The 25,478-nt window shown below is 35.7% G+C and overlaps 1 protein-coding gene and 1 pseudogene across 1 annotated transcript in view; both read left to right on the plus strand.

Moving 5' to 3' along the window:
* Nucleotides 1–25,478, plus strand: part of Ptprd (protein tyrosine phosphatase receptor type D) — a 1,324,101-nt gene that overhangs the window by 464,120 nt on the left and 834,503 nt on the right. The window lies entirely within an intron of this gene.
* Nucleotides 20,014–25,478, plus strand: part of LOC117708744 (tRNA (guanine(6)-N(2))-methyltransferase THUMP3 pseudogene) — a 68,214-nt pseudogene continuing 62,749 nt past the window's right edge.

A 25,478-nucleotide genomic window follows, 5' to 3' on the forward strand; every position in this document is an offset into this window, starting at 1 on the left:
ATATTAATAAGACTCATCATATTTGCCATCAGAATCCCTTAGAATAAAAGCTAAAATATGAGCAATTATTTTCTATGGAGTGAATTCCCATAGATGATACTATATGCCTGTACAAATGGATTTAAACACAGTCATTATTATGAAGTCAATATTAAATAAATTAACAAGTTGCCAATCAAATTTGTCAAACTGATTTGGGAAGGAAGAAAAATTTTTGAATAATTTCATTTCACAAGCAATACAGAGGCATCACCAGTTAGCAAATGTATCTTTGAATCCCATGCGTCTTTTATTATGTGAGACTGGCTTTTAGCTTAAGAGAGATCTCATGTTTTCTAGAAAAATGATTGTGCTACAACACAATAAAATTTCCTTTAATGACAAAAGCCAATGAAAATCAGTTAGTATATGGTTATAAAATGTAAGTGGCATATCTACTAAAATAGCTATAATAAAATAAAGCCATTATGAATGCATTTATATTAATTGTTACTAATGAATTAAATTCTCCCATTTAAATGGAAAGCAGACTATCTCAATATCTGAGCCAGAGCAGAGATACTTTAAATGACCCCATTTCTAACCAACCTTTCAAAGTTAAGAATATAAACTATAATTAAATTTTAATAATTAAAGGAAATCAGAGGCAATCATGAAAAAAAAGGTGTCAAATGAGAATAATGTGGTAGAAATATCATCTTCCAAAATTAAAAGAAATTATTTAAGGTGGAAAATACCACTTTTTCCTCACTCCTTTCCCAGGTATTTACTGGCTGTCTAGCTACCACATAGATACTGTGTTTGAAACTTGATCTAAAATAAGAATCTTACTCTGACTGCAGATAAGCAGTAAAGTGTGGGGTCTGGGGGTTTTCTGAGAGATGTCTAGCCCCTTTCTCCATTTCATCTTTAGTAAGAGTGAATCTGTAAGATCTTTTTAATACTCTCTTGATGTTATCTTTGCACAAATTTTACAGAACATTCTTGCCTTTCACAAAACCAACACAGCCTTGATAATCAGATGAAACCATGAAGATTAGTGGCAACATTTGTTATATTTATAGTCAGTTTTGTTAATTTTTATGTACAAACATGTTCTTCTAAACTCAGAATATTCATTTCAGGCATACAGTCACAATGCTTGGTGTGTAGGAGGGAGAAGTGGACATTTAGTGAATAAAAATGAAAATCCAATGAATATGTAATGTGCTTAGGCAAACTCTTCACCAGAGACACACCATTTATAATCTCCAGTTCCTCAGCTAATACACAATTATAATTACACTGTGTGCATTTGATTTGCATTGTCAATGCACTTTGCCTGATAATGTTTTAGTCTTATCCTGTTTTTTTTTTTTTTTTCAAGTACAATGTTTTTTTTTCAATAATACCAATCTTGATTTAGTGGAATGGTGTCTGCTTTCACAGAGCAATGTTCTTTGATAGTAACAGAATCTATAAAATACTTAAAAAAAAAATTAATGAAGGCATTTGCTCGGCATGAGCTGTTTCATCAAAATGTACCTAGTTTATTTTACAATGGAAAAATTGCGGAGACTTAGAAAGCATTCTGATTGGATCATGAATATTCTAATGGGGTAGAGTAATCTGTGAGAACCATAGCACTCCACTGAAACTGCTGCTCAACATTCTGAAGTGTGGAAATTATTTTCCTACAGCACAAAAGAATTCCTTGCAATAAAGATTTTTTTATAACAGCAATAAGACAGCTCAGTGGGGTGTGCTTTTCATGAAATAATCACATTTTTGAGAAGCTGGTATTTCCTCTTGTGCATAAGATACAGCATATGATGACATGTTGACGTCATGTGCTCTCCCTCATCTATCCAATGGAAACTTTCAAGAATTGTACACTTACATTATACTACAAGGTAAGTATACTAGGAGACCATGACACAGTATGGATGCAGATTATATCACAATACCCTTTGTTACCTTTAATTAAAAAAGTATTATAGCTTTACCTGGTATCTCAGATTTATAGGACACAAACACAAAGTGTTGTTAGCTTAAGGAAACAATCAGTTTATTAACATGGACTATATAATGACTGTAACTTAGCTGCTAACTGTGCAACTAGTACTGTTATCATTCAGTATTGCTTGGTTTAGATGACAAATCCATTAAGATTGGTGTGGTGTCAATGTTGAACCTTTCTGGTCTGGTTTCTTTGCAAAGGCCTTGGCAAACGTGAACATTGGGAACCTCATCCGCAATGTTGAGCCTATTGGTCCTGCTCCAAGAGCTGAAATTGTACTAGTAGGCAGTCCTGACCCCTCCACCAATGCTGCCCAAGCTGAGTAGAAAAAGGAGAAGCAAAGAAGGAAGAAACTGAGACTTCTAATGATGGAACAGGCTTTGGCCTTTACAACCAAACCTCTTATGTTAACTTGTCTAATAAAAAGCTTAGTTTGTTTTAAAAAAAGAATGCATGCATGAATTTGAATATTATACAAAAAAAACAAACTACATGTTAAGATTATATACACCTTTCCAGATTCTCACACTTGTCATCTTTATTTGCAGCTTGTCTCAAACTGTTGATATTCCAGATTGTTGCTAGTACAGTGTATCTTTGGCTTCTCAATGGCAAATAAACTTTCATTTTTCATTTGTATCAAGTGTTTAGATAGAATATTAAGGAAATATATGGTAGGGACCTATAAATGTCAGCTATATGAAAAGTTTTTTATTTATTAGATACTTTGATAAAGCTGTGCTGAAACCATATGCTTTGTGAGCATAATTCTGAGTTTTGACATTATAGAATAAATTTTTTAAAGTGGCTTTTGAAACGCAGCATAACTGAAAATTCCATTATAAGTAATGTCACACTTCCTATGTTGTAGAAAATATATGCATCATTTAAAGTGTTATTTATTTTTAAAATAATACCATTCCAGTTCACATAAATTTTATAAAAGATGAATAGCATGTTTTAAGCTAATAATACAATTAACATATATTTCAGTCCATGTCCAGAGTTAGATTTTCTTTACTTAATTGTGGGAGTAAGTAACATAATAATCTTTCATAGCATATATTAATAAAATGTCAAGCCTGAAATTCAATCAATGTTTTAGTTTTGTCTACAATGACAAAAATAATACTAATAAATTTCTAACCATAATACACTTGAAATGTTAGGTATTATTATAGCAAATGATCTTAGCTGTTTTAATTATGGAAAAAAGTTTCAACACAATATACAGACGTAACCTTTATTTTTATCATGCATTCTATGACATTTTTCTACAATATTTTTAAAAAAGAAATTACATGAGACCTTGTTAAACTGAAGATATAATAAGTTTAAACTGAAGAATGAAAATCTATATTTCTGGAGCTAGGGAGATAGCTCAGGGGTTAAGAGTGCCCTCAACTTTTACAGAAGACTAGAGCTTAGTTCAAAGCAGCCATGTTGGGCAACTTAACCTTCTTATACCTCCAGTTCAGGAGATACAATGCCTTCTCTAGGCCTCCACAAGCACTTCCACAAGTACACTCCTTTCACACCAATAAATATACACATAACTTAAAATGACATCAAAATAAAAAGAAGATCTGCATTTCCACACAGTGCTTAGGTAATAACAAAAGGCTCTGTGCAGTCTATGACATTTTGCTAAAATCTCTTATCAGTCATTTACTTTGGTGTTTTAAGTATTGGTGAGGGGTGAATTATAGTCCTACAACATTTTTATGTTATATCATCAGGGACTATACACAGAGATTGAACTTTGATCACTAATTTCATAAAGTGACATCATAAATGTAGAAGCCTGAATCAACTGGAGAGAAACTAGGAAGTTCATGTCTGTCTCCAATACTGAGGTCACAAACAGAGACATTGGAAACCAAAAAAGTCACTTCACTAGATACTCAATCAGCAATACCTTCATCCTAGGCTCCCTCAACACCAGACAACTGAGGAAATGTCTCTGAGCTATTTAAGCCTCCAGTATGAGTTTCTTTTTTTTTTTTTTAACAGCAGCAGAAGGAAACTGAGATGGTTGGATTTTGTTTCTTTCAAGTCCACACATCACTTAAATAAGTCAAATCAACCAGAAATAGAAGCAGGTATAATCAGAAGTAGTGTGTGCTGTTTAAAATCCCATCCCAAGTGCTTCATGTATCAATACTACTGTATTGAACTAGAAGCAACACAGGTTTCTCTTCACAGCAAAGATGTTTAACATTCAGTCTTATACCTGTTAGCAAAGTCAACACCTGAAGGAACTTCGTAAAGTAGAAAATAGGGATTTGAAACAGACACCTTACACCAGTAGTACAGCATCTCCATGTCTTCACATCACACATTTTAATCAGGAATGGGTGTATAAATAAAAGCAGTTATCATGACTTTTTACCTCTTGAAATATAAAGGTCGCCATCCTGGCTACTGCTAATCAGCCTTCAGTATTTTCCTACTGTAGACCAGGTCATCAGTATTCAAGTGCTAGGGAAATAAATTATGGAACCTCAGTACAGTAAGCTGGAGATATCTATAGAGGAACATGACTATAGAGGATACGTTTGAAATTTTAGAGAAACAAAAAGCCATGGGAATGAAATTTCTATCGTGTAAAGCAGAAATTTACTCATGGTATCCATATAATTGTTACATATAGTCAAATTGAATGCTTTGTAGTAAATGTGAAATGAAACTGGCTCTGCCAAAAGAATCTTAAATAAATTAGCATTTGAATATTACCAAAAATATAAGTGAATGAATACCAGTGTTTAATTCGAAACACATCTTTTACATTGTAGAAAATTATGCTGTTATCTGTGATCGTGGAGTATTTTCCTCATTTTGAAAAAAAAAATCTATTTTCAGAAGTTCCAGAAACAGCTTTGACAAGAACCATATGCACTATGCACAAAGCAGGCAAATTAAAAAGGGGTTATTGAGGCCAAATATGCTAACCACTAGAGCTAATTTAGTTGCTGTATTGGCCTCCACTTGGCAAGATTTATTGATAGAAATGTCTATCTTAAAAACAAAAGAATATTCATGTTGAAATGTGTAGTTTTGTGGCTAGTGTTGCCATGAATAAGTATAAGATTGTTTATTCACAGATAACTTGTATTATTCTAAAAAAAAAAAAAAAAAAGGAAGGAAGGAAGGAAGGAAGGAAGGAAGGAAGGAAGGAAGGAAGGAAGGAAGGAAAATGTGAGAATATGGAGTCCTGTACTGATCCTCTTTCTTACAAACAGTACATTTAAACTTTCTAATAGAAAGGATTTTTTCTGCTTTTCCTCTGTTTTGAGTTTCTTACAACCAATTACTTCATATTCTAAGATCTGTCTGTAAGAACATGTCAAATATGACTAAATATGACAATATATCTTTACACATCAATTTAAAAAACCTTTACTAACAAAAAAGTAGGTACAAAGCATATATTATGCTGAGTTAATGAAGAACAAAAAGTTTTGTTTTACCACAATTCCAATCTTTTGTTGAATTTGGGGCAGATGCCCATTTCCTGCAGAAAATTGCCAACTGGAACACACAGCTGCCAGTTTTGACTCTCTGCCATGTGCAGTGCAGTGTTGTCTTATCCCTTGGGACCTGGGAGGAGTTCTGATCCCTCCTTCAATCTAACTTCACATCACAGAAAAAAAAATTCCCAAAGGTTTATGTGTGCTCCATGTTCAAGCCTACCATTACTGGGTATTATGTAGATAACAGCTTTTATTCTTGATCTACTCCAGCGGCTTCCTTAGATCAACAGTGCTTTTTTTTTTTTTTTTTTTTTTTTTTTTTGGCTTGGTTTGATGTAAATTAGTCTGTGCTTATTGAAAAACAATCATTGGAAGGAATTTTGTGATTCATCTGTATTTTTTTTTTTGACACAAACACAACAGGTGCTTTTGACTTAAAAAATTATTGGCTTTTAGCCCAATATTCCAAGATGTGTTTTGTGTTTTTTGTTGTTTTTTGGTTTGATTTGGTTTTGGTATTAACTTCCTAGTTATCAAGTCCTTTGATTTTATAAACATAAGAAGATGTGTTATCATCATGCAGAAAGACATTCCTTGTCATTATGTAGCAAATCAACTGTGAAATTTGATTTTTTTTAAGTTTCCACTTCACTTTATTTTTCTTTTCTTTCTTTCTTTCTTTCTTTTTTTTATCAAATCGTAATTTTTACTTTTCCACACAGTGGTTATAAATACAAAAAGGCAGGATGAGGCGAAGGGGATGACACAGGAGCATAGGTGTTCAAGGGGAGTACAGATACCTTCTAGAACAGTGTGTCAGCTGGGTGAAGGTTCAGGGGTCAGGTCACTATGACTCTGCCTATGATTCACTTATCCTTATCTACATTGATACTATCCGCCACGGCTACCTATCTATAAGGTCTATGACTACTCAGGCTGGTAAATTTTCACCAAAGCTGCCTGTTTACAATAGCTTATAACCATCTGTTTCAGTGTTTTTCCATAGAGACCCAAGACTTTGTGTTAGCAGGTATGTATGTCAGGCCTATTGCTGATTTTAGGCCTATGGCTGATTTTAGGCCTTCAGTGTATAAGCAGGACTGCCCCTGACATCTCCTCCCTTCTCCAAGTATAGAAGGGCCTTGAGGATTCTACTCTTGTGAAGGCGGGGGGGGGGGGGGGGGAGAGAGTAGAAGCCTGACCTCCAGTAGTTAAAGGAGAGCTTGTAATGGCTCTGGTCCTCCTGTTGTTGTCCAGTGAGGCATGAGGGCCATACCCATCCCGATGTCTTTTTCCTGGAGAGGGGATACTTTTGATATCAATCCCTATGCAGTCAGGCTTGTCCCTCAGGGAACCTAGAAAGATATTTTAAATTTTTATTTATATTCCCTTGCAGTGCTTAGCCTTGCAGCCTAATCAAGCATTCAGATCGACAGTCAGAGGGGGTTCTGGGTAGCCCCTCTCTGCTTTGTCTAGGGGCAGAAGTCCCCTCTTTTAGGTTGGGTGGAGATGGGACTTGGGAACACCCTGGATAAATTAACAACCTCATCTTGAGTCTCGTGGTCCTCCATAGCTAATTTATGATAATGTATCTGACTAGGTTTTGCTACCAAATTATCTATCTGTTGTTTCAATAGAAAAGAGTGTGTACAGCTCTAGACTGTGTACAGCCCTTAAAGAAGAATGTTGCTTTTATATAGACAAGACAGGGATGATTAAACAGAGCCTGAAAAAGGTCAGAAGAGGCCTTAAGTAAAAACAGAAAGAGAAAGAGAAAGATGAGAGCTGGTACAAGAATTGGTTTTCAATCTCTCCATGGTTGTCAACCCTACTTCCTTCCATCTTGGGACCATTAATTGGGTTATTTTTGTTTATTTCTTTTGGTTCCTGGGCCTTAAATAGGCTGACTAACTTTGTGAAATTTGATATTTTAAAGAAAACAGTTTATGAGATATAATCCAATTTCTTTTTAAAGCAAAAGAGTCTCAAAAATTAAGCTATTTTATACCAAGAAAGACTTTTTTCTCCTAAAACTCCTTTGAGACTGTGTTTTGAATCTGCAGATGTCTAATATCATCACAACACTAAGTACCAACAATTTTATTTTTCAATATTTTACTATCTGTAACATAAAATATAAGGAGGATATTCACAAATTCTTAAGCAAATATAGTAAATCCTTATGTGATAACTGGAACATAAGATGAAAAGAGGAATTTTGTTTGGTAGGAGAGTTGTGCACTACATATCCTGCTTTTGTTCATAGGATTTCCATTTGACATTTATGCCTTTTATTCTATTGCTTAACAGCTGGTCTTGGAAAATGAAATGCAGCTAAAAGGCCCAGTTGACTTCTTGAATTAGAAGCAGAGCAGCATGGCACTCCAGGGAGGTTTCATTGTTTTAGAGAAGGGTGGTTGATGTTCTTACCACTTCTGCTGTGACTAGCGGGCCTTTATGAGGGGTACACCTTACTTGTGTTCCCAGACCAGAAGAAGGATGCTCACAGTACCACTGCAGACAGAAGTCCTGGGTTTATGCACCAGGCTCCTCAGTCTTGCCTGTCCCGTTATCCATTTGGCAGATAGGGAATTGTGGTTTCTCTCACTTAACAGCCTTCCATAGAGGAAGTCATTTCTCTACTTGTGATTATCAGACCTGTTCATATTGGAAAGACAGCATTTGATCTTCTTTGTCAAAATTATATTGGAATATGTTTTATTGCTGCAGAAGAGAAGTGCAAGACTAAATGTCACACAGAGATTTTAAACTAATGGCTGCTACTCTTGTCTTAGCATTCAAACGTCTTCAAAAAAGTGAAGCATGCCATGGAAAAAGAAGTTAAAGTGAGTATCAGGAAATGATCAAGGCCTATCTATACCTGAATCTATGAAGTGCAGAGATATGATCAGAAAAATAACACTTAGGAAAAGCGAAGCTAAAATGTGATAGAAATTTGATCCTGTGAGTAGAACATCTCTCAGGTACTCAGGTGAGAAAATGCAGCAGATAATCTCCCCAAAATTTTTAAATTTTGTTCTCATTTTTTTTTTAGTACTAAGTAACATTTGATAAGTTCTTGTGTGTTCCAGGCCTGCACTCAGGCAATTCATAAAAATGCGCAGTTCCCATGTGTGCTCCATTTTGTGACCTCAAAGAACTCAATAGTGGACAGACTTAACTTTTCCAGCATAGCGATAGCAGTGACACAATGAAATTTAAACTTTGTTAGTAACAGAAAAGAAGAGCGTTTGTTACGTAAGTAATTAATAATGTCTGTATCAATTCTATAAGACAGAAGGGGACTTGAGAAGTTTTCAGAGAGGAAGATGCATCTGAAGAAAGGGAACTAGGGTTTCATTAAATAATAAGAAGGAGAACAAACTCAAGTTTATGTTTTAGCAAGTGAACTGGAGGTAGAACCTTAAATACATAAAACAACAACAAAAACCAATCAACCAAGCAAACAAACAAAAACAACCAACTACAAAAGACAAAAACAAAACAAAACAAAAACAAACAAAAAACAAAAAACAACAACAAAAAAAGAAATTACAGCCTTACCCTACATATTCCAAGATGTAAGGAATCTGGCCGACCATAGAAATGACTATACAAACCAGCTGAACCGAGGATTATGAGGGTAACCCATAACTAATTCTAAGCAATATGACTATTGAATTTAGGAAATACTGTTATATTATTATTATTTTATTATTATTATTATTATTTGGCCCAGATGAAAAGCTGAGAAGGTACCAGATATCCTTCCCAAATATTCTAAAATTATTGAAACATTCTGTTCTCATATCAAAACCTTATGAGTTGGATGGAAAGAAGGCTTAGCAATTAAGAATGCATGCTTCTCTTCCAGCGGACTCAAGTTCTGTTTCCAGCACTCTGGCCAGATAACTCACAATTGCTTCTAACTGCAGCCACAGGGGATCTAACATTTATGGCCTTCATGGGCTCTTCACTCATTGCCACTTCACATGCACACATACACACAGGCATACACATTTACATAACTTAAAATAAAATAAATCTTTAAAATTAGCATATTATGTAGGTACCATTTAATCCTAATTTTCCAAATGAGACCTTCATGCCTAATCGGAATTCCAATCTTATGAAGGACATAATTAAAACCACTAGGCTTTCAATTGTAGTTTCTAGTTTCTCTCTAAAAAAAATCTGTATGGCCAAATGAGAAACCTATTTTCATTTGCAAATGAGTTCATTTGAATGCTCTTATATATTTTTAAAAACTATATTAGCATTGTTCTTATTTTACCAATAAATGAGAGAATTACTCATTTTTTATAAGTTTATGCAATAAAAATTTAATTTTCTAACACATATACAAGCACATTTTCTGAAGAATGCTGGTAACTAGGCCACTGAAGAATTATCTAAGTATTTAAAGTGAGATAGTGTTAATTTTAGGTTTTGCCACAACAACAATAATAGATACTGGAAATGATTGGTGGGAGACAGGTGTGTGGTATTAGAACCTTACACTCGAGTCTAAATATAATCAGGTTTTCTCTGTAACTAAAAGTCCTAACTGGGAACAAGCCATGTAAGATATTTAGCACAAGATATAACTATAAACTACTAAGCACACAAATATTACCATGGATAAGAAGTCATGCTTTAGGAATCCGTTTTGAGACATTATATTTTGTTAAAGTATTTAGCATTTTAACAAATTAGATTAGTTCAATGTCAGTTTCTTTAGTTATAGAACATTGGGGAGGCTTGTCAATTATAATGTAAAAATTGAGCTTCAGTGTAAGAGAGAAAAGATACTTCACTTTTCCCTAATCAAAGTCCCATCTGGAATGGAGCTTTCGTCAACAGCAAATTTCTCAATTCATTATCAGGCTGAAAAACCTTTAGCATCTACTAAACTTTATCATTTTAAAGATTGCATTAATTTTTACAATCAGACAAATAAAAAATGTATATATTTTTTTCTTATACATTTTAAGACAAAATTCTAAAAATCCTTTTAAAGCCTTTACTAGTAATATTCCCACAAGGGGAGGAAGAGCCTTCATCAGTACAAGTGAACCAATTTTCCTATGTTGCACTTTGCACTCCTTAATATTCAAATCAGACAAGAAGCTGATTCCACATTGAAATCGGTGTTTGGAGACAGTAGGCAGGTGAACAAATAGCAAAGCTGTATGTACTTCATCAAGAGTGCAGAGCCAGGTCCTCCAGGCTATTTCCCAGGTACTGTTTCATAATATCTCGCCTTCTGTACTTGTACACCTCATAGTCATGCTACAAGCATTGCATCATTACCACGCCTGGTATTAACCACTGTTATATGAAAAAAAGTCTATCAATATCATTAGTTTATACTCTTTTTACAGAGCATTAGTGTTTTCATCTCTAGTTCCCAGAGGGTTTTTTTTAATTCAGAAAAAAAAAAACATGCATAGGAAATATCACTGACAGTGTTTTACCCTGGTGAAATTGCTAAAAGGCATTATTTGCTGATTTACTCTCTCTTAATTGAATAGCACTAATAAGCTCAGCAGCTGCCTCTCCTCAACCCCTTGCTTTGTGTCAGAAAGTTAAAGGACCTGCCCTTGATGCTTTAGCATTTAACAGTCAGGAGAGACTGCTCTATCCAGCATCCCCTGAGTCACTAGACCAGAACAAATTCAGTCCGTTCAATCATGTGGCATCAGGCAGCTCTGGAAATGCAATTTGTTGTGAAATTTGTTTTTGCATTTACGATTAGAAGCCAAGTGCTGGCTCTTCTGCACCTCTCCACTGGCTCACATCAAGGCAAAGGCCGGCTGCCTGCATCGTAGCATGGATCACTCAAGGAATTCAAACAGATGTGATTTTGACAGCTGAATTGGGCCTGATGTCTGTCAGCTATTCAGGATACCTCACCCTTCTGAGCTGGCAGGGGGCAGGCAATGATCCACCAGTTTAGTAATGAGAGTTGTCTCATGGCTGCCACTTTTCTGGGTGTCAGAGGGCAGGAGTCATATATTAGAAACATGTGTTCATCTATTGTTCTGAAAAATTTTGCAAACTGAGAAACAAAAAAACAATGTCTGGGGTCTAGGGAAGTGAGTGGGCTCTCAGCAAGTAAAAGTACATCTATTCAAATAGCAAGCTAAACAAGGACTAAGCTTTACTGCAAACAAAGGAAAGGGGACCCCTTGTACCTGTTGCCTGTCTCCTGGTGCTTTATTTTATGTATATTTTCATATAGCGGTTTGCAGTGAATGGAAGTGCCATCAGCTCTTCTTTAGTGTGTCTGGCTTAGCACTTCACTTTCATCTTCTTGTCTGTAGAATCACTATTCAGAAACACTAGGGACACTCTATTTGATGTGAAATGTGCTTTTAGCATGATATGTAAGTATATTTGAATACAAAGGCACTCAAATATATACCTTTGTGACACTCTTATAAAAGCAACTGAACCCCAAATCATGTGGACCTGATCAACTGTGGCTTCTCACAAAAAGAGAAAAGAGACTGGGGCATTTGGTTTTTCCTGTTTGATTTGAAAAGATGTCTAATATAATTAAAATGCCATGCATTTAATGTAGCAGAGAATTATTTCACTTACAAAGAACTGCTCAGATGAATTCACTCAGTATAGTAGTTTCTTAAACCACGCTGACAGAATCAATATTCCAACTTTTAACTGCATATTTGGAGACTTCCTGTCTTACTTCATCATTTATTAATTAATATGAGTTAATTTTTCATCAGCATTTTACTCTTTCTGAACCTAAAAGGATGGATCATAGCCATATAAATGAGTGCCATGGAAACCACAGATGAAATAACTGTACCTCACTCACATCTAATTCCAAACTCTCTGTTACTTTACCATACTGTAAAGGTGAGACTACCAAATGACAACTGTAAAAATGTGTCATTCATCAACTATTTAAAGTGAAATTATGTGGGGCCCAGTCACTTACCTGAATCATTTCCTCAGCTGGTTATGGGGTCATGCTCATTAAACCCTGGCAGGTTAGCCATGTGAGCAAAACACTTCCCTCTCAATATGCCAAATTCCTTACTCCTATTTATTTATTTATTTATTTACTTATTTATTTTACATTTCTTTCCCAGCTTCCTATTGATTGGAAATGTGGGCTATTTTTAAATGGAATAAACAAGCAGTGAAACAAGTTAATTCACTTTGTTGCTCAATTGATTTGACCCAAGTACTTCTGCAGGGAAATACATCAATAATGTTAAAATCATAAATTGTAAGTAGACAGACTAAGCCATGAGGGGAAAGCAATAAGAATGTGTAGAGAGTGGCAAGAAGAGACAACAGTTAGCATCAAGAGACTGTTCAAACACATGGGGAAATTGCAGAGAGGCCTGGGGTGGCCTGGGCATTTGACTTGTGGTAATGATGCCCCAAGAATTTTCCCAACAGTTAGAATAATTCTATGACAGCTAGTAGGTTCACATTATTTCCTATTATATATATTCCAGTGGGTATTTTTCTTTTTGTATTATGAAATTCACTAATGAAGAAATATTATTATACTAGGAGCATGTCTTCCCCTCTTGATGGAGGTTATTGTCATTTTTAGTGCAAAGCAATAAATTAGTTACCTTGTTTCTGGCCTAAGTCTAACTTTGCTGCTGTTACTATTATTTAAGATATCAGAATTTTGACTACCATAATCAAGAAAAAAAAAAAACATGTTTGCCTCTAAAACATCATAGCTCACTAACCTTAGGCAGGTACTGAAAAGCAGGCATATAAACTGAACAGAGCTGTCTAGCCTGTGTGGTGACTATAGTGAAATACTCCTATAACTGGGGATGAGATATTGAATCTGCCTTCAAGAAGAGTTCTCAAGCTTCCAGATGCAGAAGTTCATATCTGCTGTGTCAGGTTTGTTTTTCACTTCATTGACAAAATATCTGAAAAGAAGCATCTTAGAATAGCAGTGGTCTGTTTGGGTTGAGATCGAGGATATACATACAGTCCATGATGGCAGGAAAGATATAGTGGAAGGTGACTCCATATTGGCTCAAGCTGCTAGGACTCCCTAGTTTATCACATCTTTGTTGAGATAGAAGCAGTGAAGAGAACAGAATTGAGATCAGGTTGTAAAACATCAAACCCTGCCCCAGGTGGCTTAATTCCTCCAGATAGATTCTGTCCCTAAAGGTTCCTCTGCCTTTCAGAATGACATCCAGAGCTGAGAACCAAGAGCTCAAACAAAGGTGCTGTTGGGCACTTTTCCATTCTGTCAGCAGCACATACTTAGGAGAACAGCTAGGACCAGCCAAGATAATTCTTACAACACAACAAACAGCTTTTGATGAAACAGTATATAATTTTGGTTATTGTTCTTATACAAAATATGATATATCAAGTTAAGAATGAGATTTCTAAAATGTGTTGGTGCCTGGAAAATGTTTGTTCCTTGATTGAAATTTAACTTGATGTCTTAAATTGCTGAGGACAAATTTTAGACTTTAATAGTTTAAATCATGTGGTGATGGTGGTAATAGAGATAATGAGGTTATAGATGTTTGTGTGTGCATGTGTGTGTGTGTGTGTGTGTGCACACGCGTGTGCAAGAAGAGGAAGAAAGAAAAGAGTTGGAAGAGAAGTAATCCATCAGCCATTAAAGGTGATTCTTAAACATGTAAAATATAGCAGACCATCTTAAAAGTCTTCTGGATACATGTGTTAATATATAATAACATATATATTCTAACAAAGAAACATAAATATAAATGCTTTCTTATATTGATTTTAAAGAAGAGGAAGCTGAACATTTAAAAACACTAGGTGGTATGATGGCATCTCAGAGGTAATAAGTTACAGGTCAGGTTTAAGCTGACATGGGTAACTATGTGGTTGACATATGAGTATCCAAAAATACCACTCTAAATTCACTGAAAGACAAACACACCCTTGTGTGTTATTTAACTCCCAGCACTCACAGGAACACAGACAATTGTGTGTACTGATTTCTGTGCAGTGATAGACTGTTCTATCTTCATTAACCCCGAAGCTATGCTTGTATTTTACCACTCAAGAAAATTGGAAGAAGGGTGAAAAAAAGACATCTGAAAACAAATAAGAATAAAAAGTAAGAAAATAGATCTTACCAAAATCAGAAAAGCTTCTGTTCTATTAGAAAAGAAAGGGAAACAAAAGTAAGTACATATTTATTTATCTTACTGTCTTAAAACTGAAAATCAAGTTATATTCATATAAAATATGATTCCGATTATGGTATTTCTTTCCACATCTCTTCCTAAATCCTCCCAAACCTACTCCCTTTCCAACTCCCCATCTTCTTTATCTCTCTTTTAAGCAAACAGGCTAGTAAAACAGATGTCCCCCCCAAAAAAAAGAAAAAAAGGAAAGTATAAAAACATATGAGCAAACAAATAAACAGAAAAAGGAAACAAAAAAAGAACCTGAGAAATACATGCACACACATAAACTCCGTAAACACCATACAACACAAAATCAGATACCATAATATAGGAGCAGAAGACCAATATAGTAAAAAAAAAAAAAAAAAAAAAAGGTATCTTACCTTCTAAAAACAAAACAGAAAAACAAAACAAAGAAATCCCCCAAAACACAAAACAAAACAAAAAACCTCCAAAGGTACCTTTATCATCCATTGCTAGGGCATGCCTTTATCTCTTTACCTTTCTCTTCTTTTATTGAGGTACAAGATTTTAAGTTTATTTCTTTTGGTTTTCATGTTTTGTTTGTGCAGGTGTGTATGAGAGAAAGAGACAGAACATGAAATTGAAATTTGTATGAATAGGGAGGTGGAAACATATAGATGGCCTTGAGGTTGAAGAAGGCATATGATCAAAATATACTGTCAGAAAAATATTTTTTTCAAAGAATATTAGAATTTAATTAATCTCCTGGGTAGCTTGAAGCCACCAGGACACAGCTACCTCCGACACTCTTAATCTTCTCTTCAGCTCTTCAGCTGAAGAATTTGGCCTTCATAATGCCAGGTTGCTTAAGGAGCTTTCCCTTCCCTAGAACTTTGTAGTAGCCAGATCGCACAACATCAATAAGGGGAGCAGCTCCAGTCTTGTGTTTTTCTTTTTCCTTTTTCTTTCTTTCTTTCTTTTCTTTTCTTTTTTTTTTTTTTTTTTTTTGTTTTTTTTTTGTTTTGTTTTTTGTTTTTTTTTTTTGGGTTTTTTTTGTTGTTTTTTGTTTTTTGTTTGTATGTTTGTTTGTTTGTTTGTTTTCAGCTCTGATCCGTGTCTGCTGGCTCATACCAACTTTCCCAAACCTGGATGGTATTTGTTGAAGTTGATCTTGTAGTGATGCATGCCTCGGGTGCTTGTGATGCTCACTGATGCAGCTTAGCCATTGCTCACGTGGCTCCCAAGTTTCCGTTTCCGGGTCTTCCTCATTTTTGATTCCAGGCCAGTGGCAGAAAGGAAACAGGGTGAAAAATATTTTTTATTAAAACAAATAAATGAAAGAACAATATTCTTGAGAAAATAAATAAATGAGGCATACTGAGACATAAAACATCAGAGAAAGCACGATTCTCACTTTATCTGAGGTTCGAATTCACCTCAGCTTAGGGAATGTAAACACTTCCCTAATTCCCGAGAAGCATATGTGTACTGTTAGCAGACAGTTTTCCAAAACACCAAGGGATGAGGTTCTGACTCCCTTTTCCAGAATACCTTCTCTTTTAAATAAGTGTTTGTTTATTTTCTTGAAGCTTCTATTACTGTGATAAAACCCCATGACCAAAAAGGGAGAAAAAAAGATTTATTTTGCTTATACTTCCCCATGGAAGGAAGTGAAGGCAGGATCCTGGACGCAGGAACTGGTATAGAAGCCTGCTGGTCACTGGCTGCTCCATCTGTTTTGCTCAGCTTACTTTCTTATAAACTCTGGGACCACAAGTCTAGTGGTGGAATCTACGAATAGTGAGTTGGGTCCTCCTACATCAATCAAGAAAATGCACCACAGCCTTGTGCACAGGACAGTCTGGTGGAGATATTCTCCTAGTTGAAGTTCTGCTTGTTTCAAGTTGACATAAAAATAGGCATCATATTTATTTATTTATTCATTCATTTATTTATATTTATTCTTTCATTCATGTGTTGATGTGGATCTGCACGTGTATCTGTGAAGCACATGCATGTTTAGTACTTGCAAAGGCAGAAGAGAGCACTGGATCACCTGAAACCAGAGTTATGTGCATTTGCTAGTCACAATATGAATGCCACAATTGGAACCCAGGTAATCAGGGAGAGCAACAAGTGTTCTTATCCACTAAACCATCTCTCTCTCTTTCCTGTCCCTCCAAACTGCTTTTTCAAGAATATAAAAATAATTTGTTTCTCTTGAGCAAAGATCAGTCTTGTTTACTTTCTGGAACAATAATAAAATACCTTCCTCTGGGGCAGTCTGTAGGTCTGTGCTTTCTAACCTGAGGAAGCAAATCACCTGCCTGGCCAACTTCCATGCAACACAGGACTTTGTGGTTAGGAAAACACACTGCAAATACCCTGAAGCTCCCCTGTGTGTCCTGTTGGGCACAAAGCTCCATTTGTGTAATCCAAGAATTATCTGTGTTCTCTTAAAATCCATAAAGGCAGCTAGAAGAATTGAATTTACTAGTGGAGTAAACATTGAAACATGACTTGTATGTAACTTTAGGTATTGGTGTTCTTAAGCAAAAGTTAACGGAACTGTGGACTGAGTCCTCTCTAAAGACATTGTGGGCTTTAAGGAGGATCAGCACATGTATAGCCTGTTTCCACTGAAGGCCTTTAATCTTTTCAAAAAGATTTTCCTACTTGCTACTTAAATATCTCTGTAACTATCTCTATAATTAAAGAAAGAAATCCCCAGGCTATCATCAGCACACCAAAACTTAATTAGTAATAGCTATCTTATGCAATGAGAAGAACAGCCTGATCTCAGACTTAAAACTATCTCACACACATCTTTAAAAACAACAGAAGACAAAACAAACGTATTTGAGTATTTTAGCTGTGGGTATGTGTGTGCAGAACATGCATGCCTGGTTAGAGGTTCGACGGCAGCTTCAGATCCTCTGGAAGTGGAGTTGCAGGAGTTTGTGAGCCACACTCAGATTGCTACAAACCAAGCTGAGGCCCTGCCTAAGGGCAACAATTGTGCTTAATCGCTGAGTCCTTATTCTAGACCCCAAAATATCTTTTTGAAAATGTAACCCTCTGAATCCAGATGAAGTCAACTCACATTGAATGATGTTGCCCTCTCCCATACTCCTGTACCTGCCTGATAGATTTACTTTTCGTTCTCGTTATTTATTTGTAGGAGAACTTCAGATGTGTGCCCATGGTCTGCACTCCATTGGCTGCTTTCTAGTTGCATCAGTGAAAGCAGATTTCAGTTCTCCACGTTCTCTGTGACTGGCTGGGAACAAAAGCTAACTCAAACTCATTCTTTTCTAGTTTATGCGAAGTCCATCTTAAGTGCACTATACTTATATTGTAATTTTTTTGTGTCTTCTTTTACTTAGGACCATTATTACTTAATTTCAAGATCCATTGATCCATCTGTCTACAAAATAAAATTATGATTTTGTCATCTTATCTTCATGTATCAGCAGTAAAACTTTAATGTAGAGAAAGGTTCCTTCAAGAGAAATTGTTACATATAAGAAAGCTGAAGTTAATGCTGGTGTGCTCCTCTGCTTTCCCACATTCAGAAAATTGTAGGGGCTTTTATTCTAATTTAGTATTGTTTTACAGAGTATTTACTTATTTCTACAGAAAATATGCAGTTAGTAAGTATAGTGAGCAGATTATTCTGTATTATCTTTAAGACTTTAAATGAAAAAACAAACTGGATTATTTTTACATTATATCCAATATACATGCTTACAAAGTTTACCTTAGATTTTTGAAAAAAGTGAATACATATCAGGACATAACTCTCCTTCTTAAATAAATAATTGCATATGGTGTATTTGTCTCTTCATTTATTTACTAAAAAGTATACCAGAAATCACCTCATAGAACTCACTAGATATATTCATTATTCTACATGATTCTCTGTCTTCTAATCTAGATGTACCATGATTATTTTATCACTATTATTGGTTGACAATTAAGTCACCATGACTCAATTTTTTTCTTTTAAACAAAAACCCTCCATGACCAGAATTGTGTGCATATCCTTAAGGTTATGTTTGGTAAAGTGTTTTCATGATTTTTTTCAGGACTAGAGTTTGTTTGCTGGTTAATTTGGGCTGTTTTGCTTCTTTTCCTGTGTTTAACATTATATTTTTTGAGATTGTTTTCTGGAATTGGAATTTCTGACTTCCAAAAAGAAAGTGTTTACTGAGTTGTGATGTAACCCATCACATGACCAACAGTGCTTTAGTACAAAATTACTCTGTATGCATGTTCATTTGTACGTGTGTGTGTGTGTGTGTGTTTGTGTGTGTGCACATTGTATTGGTCACATGACAATATGCCATTAAGATGATACCCTTCTTCCACTTTGTTGACACAGGTTCTCTTGTTTCTTCTGCTAACTTCCAGTTGACTTGCTTGTCTGCCTCCCATTTCACTACTTTAGTGGTGAGATTAGAGATGAACTGACCACTTCATCTGGCTTTGAAAATGTCTTTACCAGGAGCAAACTGAGTTGGGGTCCAGGATGCACCCCAAGGACAATTAGCCTTTTCCCTGCTGTGCCACCTCAGCAACTGCAACCAACTGTTTACCAGACTGTGTTTCACCACAAAATTGTCTTTGTAAAACTTCATCAACACTGAGATTTTTGTTAGTCTAATAGTTTGAGTTTTATTTTTATTACTGTATTATTTTTTATAGTGTAAGAGGGTGATTTACAATATTGTGTTCTGCAAACTGATTATCTCTGTAGCCCAGGTTATCATAAGGAGGATGACTTTTTATCTTATTCTTGGAAGTTCATTATACTTTATAGAAACAGTCTAGTTATGAGCAAACAAGTTCCTGTCACTGACCCTGAGCTCAGCATATAATTAACAACTAATATTCCCAAGTCTCCACTTCATGTCTCCATGCTTTTTTCTAAGTATTTTATAAGTATTTAAATTTCAACAATTTCCAAATGGAGCAACCAAGTTCTTCCAATGTGATAAAAAAATACTTCTATCATTTAAGATCTGTCACCATTCAAAGCCTGTTATGCACTTACTGTGTCAGTATTCCTGGTGTTTCAGCTTCAAAATATACACAAAAGCTTCCTTCCGTTATAGTCTATTACCCTAACTCTGACCTAGGTGATTGTTCTGAATCCTAGAGGAACACTATTGTACTCTCTGAGGTCTCACTTCTCTATAGATTTCAATGTGTGCCTTAAACATGTTAGTCCACATTATAGGCCCTCATCTGCTCTGCCATAGGGCACTGCCTCTCGGTGAGGCAGAACTCGGAGAGTTTGAGTGCACTTATAGCACGCTGCAGGTGCTGGACTGTAGGGAAACCCTAGGCACTGCTCCAGGGATGGGAAATCACTTTCGGAGACATGGGAAAGCCGGAGTTGATTCAGGGTCCCCTGGCCTGCTATGAGACGGGAGCCCTCAGGTTCTCAGGCTCTTGGACATCTGGGCTGGGTACAGCTTCTAGCCCTGGACTGGGGGTAGGGGCAGAGCTCCATCTAGTGTGGTTGATTTTCCAAGCTTGGAAAATGCAGGCTGGTGGCAGTTGTGGCTGGAACCAAGTCCTTCTATGGAAGACTAGACTGTGGCTCTATAGGCAAAGGCCTTCTTCATGGCTTCCCATGTTGGATCCTGATGAAAAGAGATAGTTCATGGTTCTAAACAGTTTATTGTCATGGCGGTAAATAAATTTAATATCCCACTTCTCAGGGTGGGCCTGATATTAAATACCTTTTGCAAGGAGGAATGTCTGAGAAGGGAAGCTTATTGACTCAGCCTTCCAGGCCTCTAGGTGCCTCATTAGCATGGGGAACTCTATTTTGGGCCTACGTGACCACAGGACACATTTCTTTTATGTTAGAAGCATGGCACGTGTTCCAAGTCAGGAGTCCGGCAGAGACCTAGGAGTCACCTAAGCCTCAGCTGTGTGCCCACTGATTTCTAGGTCTCAACCTGCTCTACCTTTCCAAACTTCCTGGCATGGTTTTATGTCCCACACACATACATCATGCCTGAGTAAAAAATCTTCTAGTATTTAAACTATTATAAGATCTAACACTCTATGAGTAAAACCGCTGAGCTTTCAGGACTTATAGCCATCACTGACAGTTTTCTGACCACAGCTTCTACTTCACGCCATCGCAATCACTCATGTCTGATAGCACTGCTTATCTTATTTGTCTCTTGAGCAAACTCACCATATTCTAGCCTCACGTCTTCTATGTTTAAGATGTTCTTACCCCAATTTCCCCATGGTTTTTCACTCATCTTTCCTAATCTGAGTTTGTAATGTATCCGACTACATCATCAGGCTTTCTTGAATAAAAGCCCCAGACAAAGCAACTCTTCCTCTACATCATTTTCAACTCCCATCTGCCCTCACCATTTGAGTATTTACAAGTAGCTGGCAGAATGGCTTGTTTGGTGTGTGGTTCTTTTACCAGAGAGTAACCATAAGGTTATGTGTTTTGTTTAGTTCACTGATGTCTGCAATCTTTTAGAGCCTGTCATATAGCAGGCACTTTATTGACAGAAAGAAAATGACTAAAACAATTGATGAATACACATTATACATACCATGCTTTATGAATTTGGCAATTACAACAAACAGAAATATATGTAAACTACATGAGGATAAAAAAACCAATGGACACAAAAATATATTAAATAAAATATATTTGGTTAGGAAAACTTTGGTGTATATCAAATTGAAAAATAAAAATAAAATAAAGTGGAGAATTTATTTTAAATAATTGCTTGCTTTGTTGGTTTATATGTAGCTGTACTTTATGAAGAATATACATTTTAAAATTATTTCATGGATTATATGGTCTATTTTTGAATGATGAAGACAATGATAATTTCAGAGCAATTACATTTAAATCCTGAAGAAAGCATTCCTGTGTACTGAAATTAGTTACATGTTATTGTGATTCCTCAAATTAATAATTGGAAATGGAAGAGAGTACAAATATGTTCCATGTATTCCAGTGAAGTAGCTGGCTTATAGAATCACTGGTATTATGTGAGTTCATGGAGGGCACTGGTCTGTGTTGTTTGAATTAATTATATTTACTCAGTACTTCTTCATGATTACAAAGCTTGTCTGCAATTTATTTGAAAGCAACATGGATTCTTTCTACCTGCTGTTTCTTAGTTGAAAAATTCGAATTTACCTCAAGAATTCATTCTTTTTTCTTTAATAAGTGATTAATAACTTTACTGGCTCTAATTTACTGTAAGCAACACATCATATTGGTAATGTGCTTAATATGAGTTATTAAGTTTCCATTAGACTAAATTACCACCTCCAGAGACCTGCAAAGCTACTTTGGAATAATTTGCATAACCAGTACCTACACATGTCACCTTTTAAAAAGTGCCACAGACACTTGTGTGTGAACACAATTCTATAAAAAAGAAGTTATCTTATAAGAGCTTAAATTCCAAGCTCTGTATGTTATTTGCAGTTGTAATAAGTTAAAATAATTTCCAGACAACCCACATCAAAATTCATTTTCAATACTACACTAGAGCAATACACTACACTACACTACACTAGAGCAAAATCCATATCAATTTTCTAATTGCATTTAACAAGATCATCAATTTTCTACAAGCATTAATTAATTGGTTTAATATTAGAAAGCATACAGAATGTAAATTTTACTGACTCCTTTAAACACTGAAGCAGAAATATCTATAGGGTTTACCTCCTCTAGATTAAAGCAAGATAGCTAGCAATACTGTATAAGAAAATTGACATTGAAAGCATAGTAATGAGTAGAGTCTGAAGGGTTTTGGGATGTGTGTGTGGGTTTTTTTTTTTTTGTCTGTTTGTTTTACTTATGTATGATGCTTTGTCCAAATACAATGATTTTTTTGAGGGTAGAAACTAGGTCCTTGACCATGCAGATGAATAGTCTGCCATTGAACTACATCTCTAGCTGATTTTGTCTTCTAATACTAGAATAATGTCATCGATTGATTAATGAACAGGTTTCTTATGGTCATTGAAATAATTCTGGGAAGTGGGGATGTTCTCAATAGTTACAATAAAAAGTAAATTTGCATTAAAATGTGGTTACTAAAAGCACTGGGCTATTAATTAATGAAACAACCCTGTGCATATTTCCTAACCACATATCTGCAAAGCAGATTTAGCAACTCAATATCTCAAGGCTAACAAGGGTATCAGGCTGGATTAGAAGTCAGAAGTCTCTCTATTCCTCAGCACACATGATTAACGCACATCTGTTCCCTAGTGCACAGCATTAATTTTAGAGGTAATGCTGCAGTATTAATCTGTGTTGACCCAGAAAGGCACTGGATCACACAGGGCAGACTTCTGTGTTCCGAATTCACTGTGATCTCAAACCTGAAACATATAATCCATGTCTTCATCCAAACTATCAGGAATAAAAATATAGGGAGTCAGAAAGCCAGGTCATCTGACTTCACTTTCCCTTCCTATCCCTCTTATTCTGTACTTTGAAATTAAATTTTTTAATCATGCTTCTCAAATAGTCGATTTGCTATGCAAATTTTTAGTATTTCTAAAGACCTTCTTCAATTTAACATATGGTTTAGTTGAACCCAGCAGAAAATACAAAAAGAAGGAAAAATTAACAGTAATCCAGTTTAGGTTTGTTTAAGAGGAAGCATGACTGGCTCAAATGAAGATAGTGGATAAAGAGCAATCTTAGAGTCTAAAAAGCAGTTGTGAGTCCTTTCAGCATTCAGCAAAGTCATAATCAGAGCCAAAACTGCAGGAGTGGAATAGGATACAAACAAAATTCAAGTGATACTTAAGAGAAAGATTCCAAGTTTTCTAATGTAAGTGAATTGATAGCAATGAATGTTGAGAGTCCTGGGCATGTGTCTTGTCACAAAGCACAGCGGAAAGAGCACAGACCTTGGAACATCAGGCTGTAAGCTAGTAACAAACACACATACCACCCATGTGACTTTGAATTGTGTTGCCAGTTCAAAGAGAAAATTTACACCTGAATATTTTAGAATTATTTGGAAGTTTAAACATGATAAAGTACCCTGTTGTACATATGAGGTGCTCAGCTGCTGATATGGATTCTGTCTTTAAGGTGAAATAGAATAAAAGCAACTGAGATAGACTAGAGGTGTAGAATTCAAAGAGAGGTGAAGTTTGAGGATGAGAGGCTAACTGTTGATATTGGTGTTGATATATGGTTATTGTGTGACCATTCCTGGCAAGAGCTGAATAAATACCTATTCCCTAAAGGGAGACTCAAGGAACCATTGCACCAGTCCAGTGTAGTGATCCAGCTAAGTGAAATTATTAAGGAAGATAGGTAACTCAGAGGCACCTGCATACTGTGAAGCCCTGCCTCCTTCAAGTCTCTCCAGAAAATTCCTGCTGCTTTTATTGGGAGAGACCTTGTAATCTTCTGAGTTTCTGGAGTTTGGGGTACTTGTTTGGGGTACTTGTAGATTTTTTTCTTTCCTGAAGACTTGTGAAATCCATGTATTTCCTCCCTTCAGGAGAGGAATGTTTCAACTTGCAAAAGATAGGCATACAAAAACAAAGTTTGATGAAGGTCATACAGGAACAGAGAAAACATGGCTGAAAATCAATAAATTTGCTAGAGGAAGATGAATTAGGAAGGTATTTTTATGGTTTGCAAACTAACCAAGCCTCAGCATAGCCCTGCCCACGTCTCTGCAGTAGGTTCTTCAGCTCAGTTGGTCAACCTCTTTTAATCTCTGTCATTTGCCAGGGGCTTCCCTTGGTAAGAGCATGTATTTTCTGTTCTACAAGTGTTGCCCTACAAGTTCACACATGAGGACATGAGCTTCAAGCAGCTAATAGTGATGTTTCCCTTTATGCAGGCAGCTAGAAAAGATCGATCCTGTTGAAGTTAATACACAGTGAATTTCTATGGATTTCACACAGAAATTTGTAACTAATCTGCAGATAGTTTTATAAATTAGTAATAGATCTGGCTGTAACTCTCTATGCTGTGCTAAAGTAGAAGCATAAGAGAATGAAGCAACTCTACCAATCCTCTCTACCAAGCTGAAAAATCTTTTAGACCTTCCAAACATGGCTCTCTCCAAATGTTAGAACCCTCTTCATTCAGGTCTTCCTTCCCTTAGAGTTTTCTGATCATACAGCTGAAAAGGAACAACCCTATTACAGATGTTGAAATTGTGATTGTCCCTTTTAGCACATTCAATATGTTACTTCTTTCTGTCACTGAGTTTTCAGAGTCTAAAAACCTTCTGAGCTTGCATGCTCCACAATTACAGTTTTAAGTTGTTACAGTTAATGCCCAAATAAGCATTTGGTAAATGTCATTTACATGATTTAATGACTATTTTGTGGTTATCACTTCAAAATCATCACTTTTTTAGATGATAATTTTATACCAAATTAATAAGAATGCTTCTGGGTGGTATTTTATAATTAGCATGTCATTTTCACCTTTAAATGTATCATTAATACTATAAGGAGTTATATTTTTATTAAAATATAAAGTTGGTTATATTTAATGGTAATTAGTTAGAATATAACGTTAAAAAATGATGTTAATTTTTTGAGACAGTGACTCACTCTATGTCTATAGCCCAGGCTAGACTCAACTTGTGGTCATCATCTTCCTTTAGTCTCCCAAGTGCTAGGATTACAGATATGAATCATCACAGCTGGCTATTTTATTCTTTGCTACACCCCAACTATATTATAAACTATTTTAAAAGAAAGCATTTTAGATAGTTTTAAAACTTCTGTCTGATCATGATCCTATAGCAGTAACCAGTGCTTTTTTTTTTTTTTTTTAATTTCAGAGTCCAC

The sequence above is a fragment of the Arvicanthis niloticus genome, chromosome 5 (assembly GCF_011762505.2).
Source record: "Arvicanthis niloticus isolate mArvNil1 chromosome 5, mArvNil1.pat.X, whole genome shotgun sequence".
NCBI lineage: Eukaryota > Metazoa > Chordata > Mammalia > Rodentia > Muridae > Arvicanthis > Arvicanthis niloticus.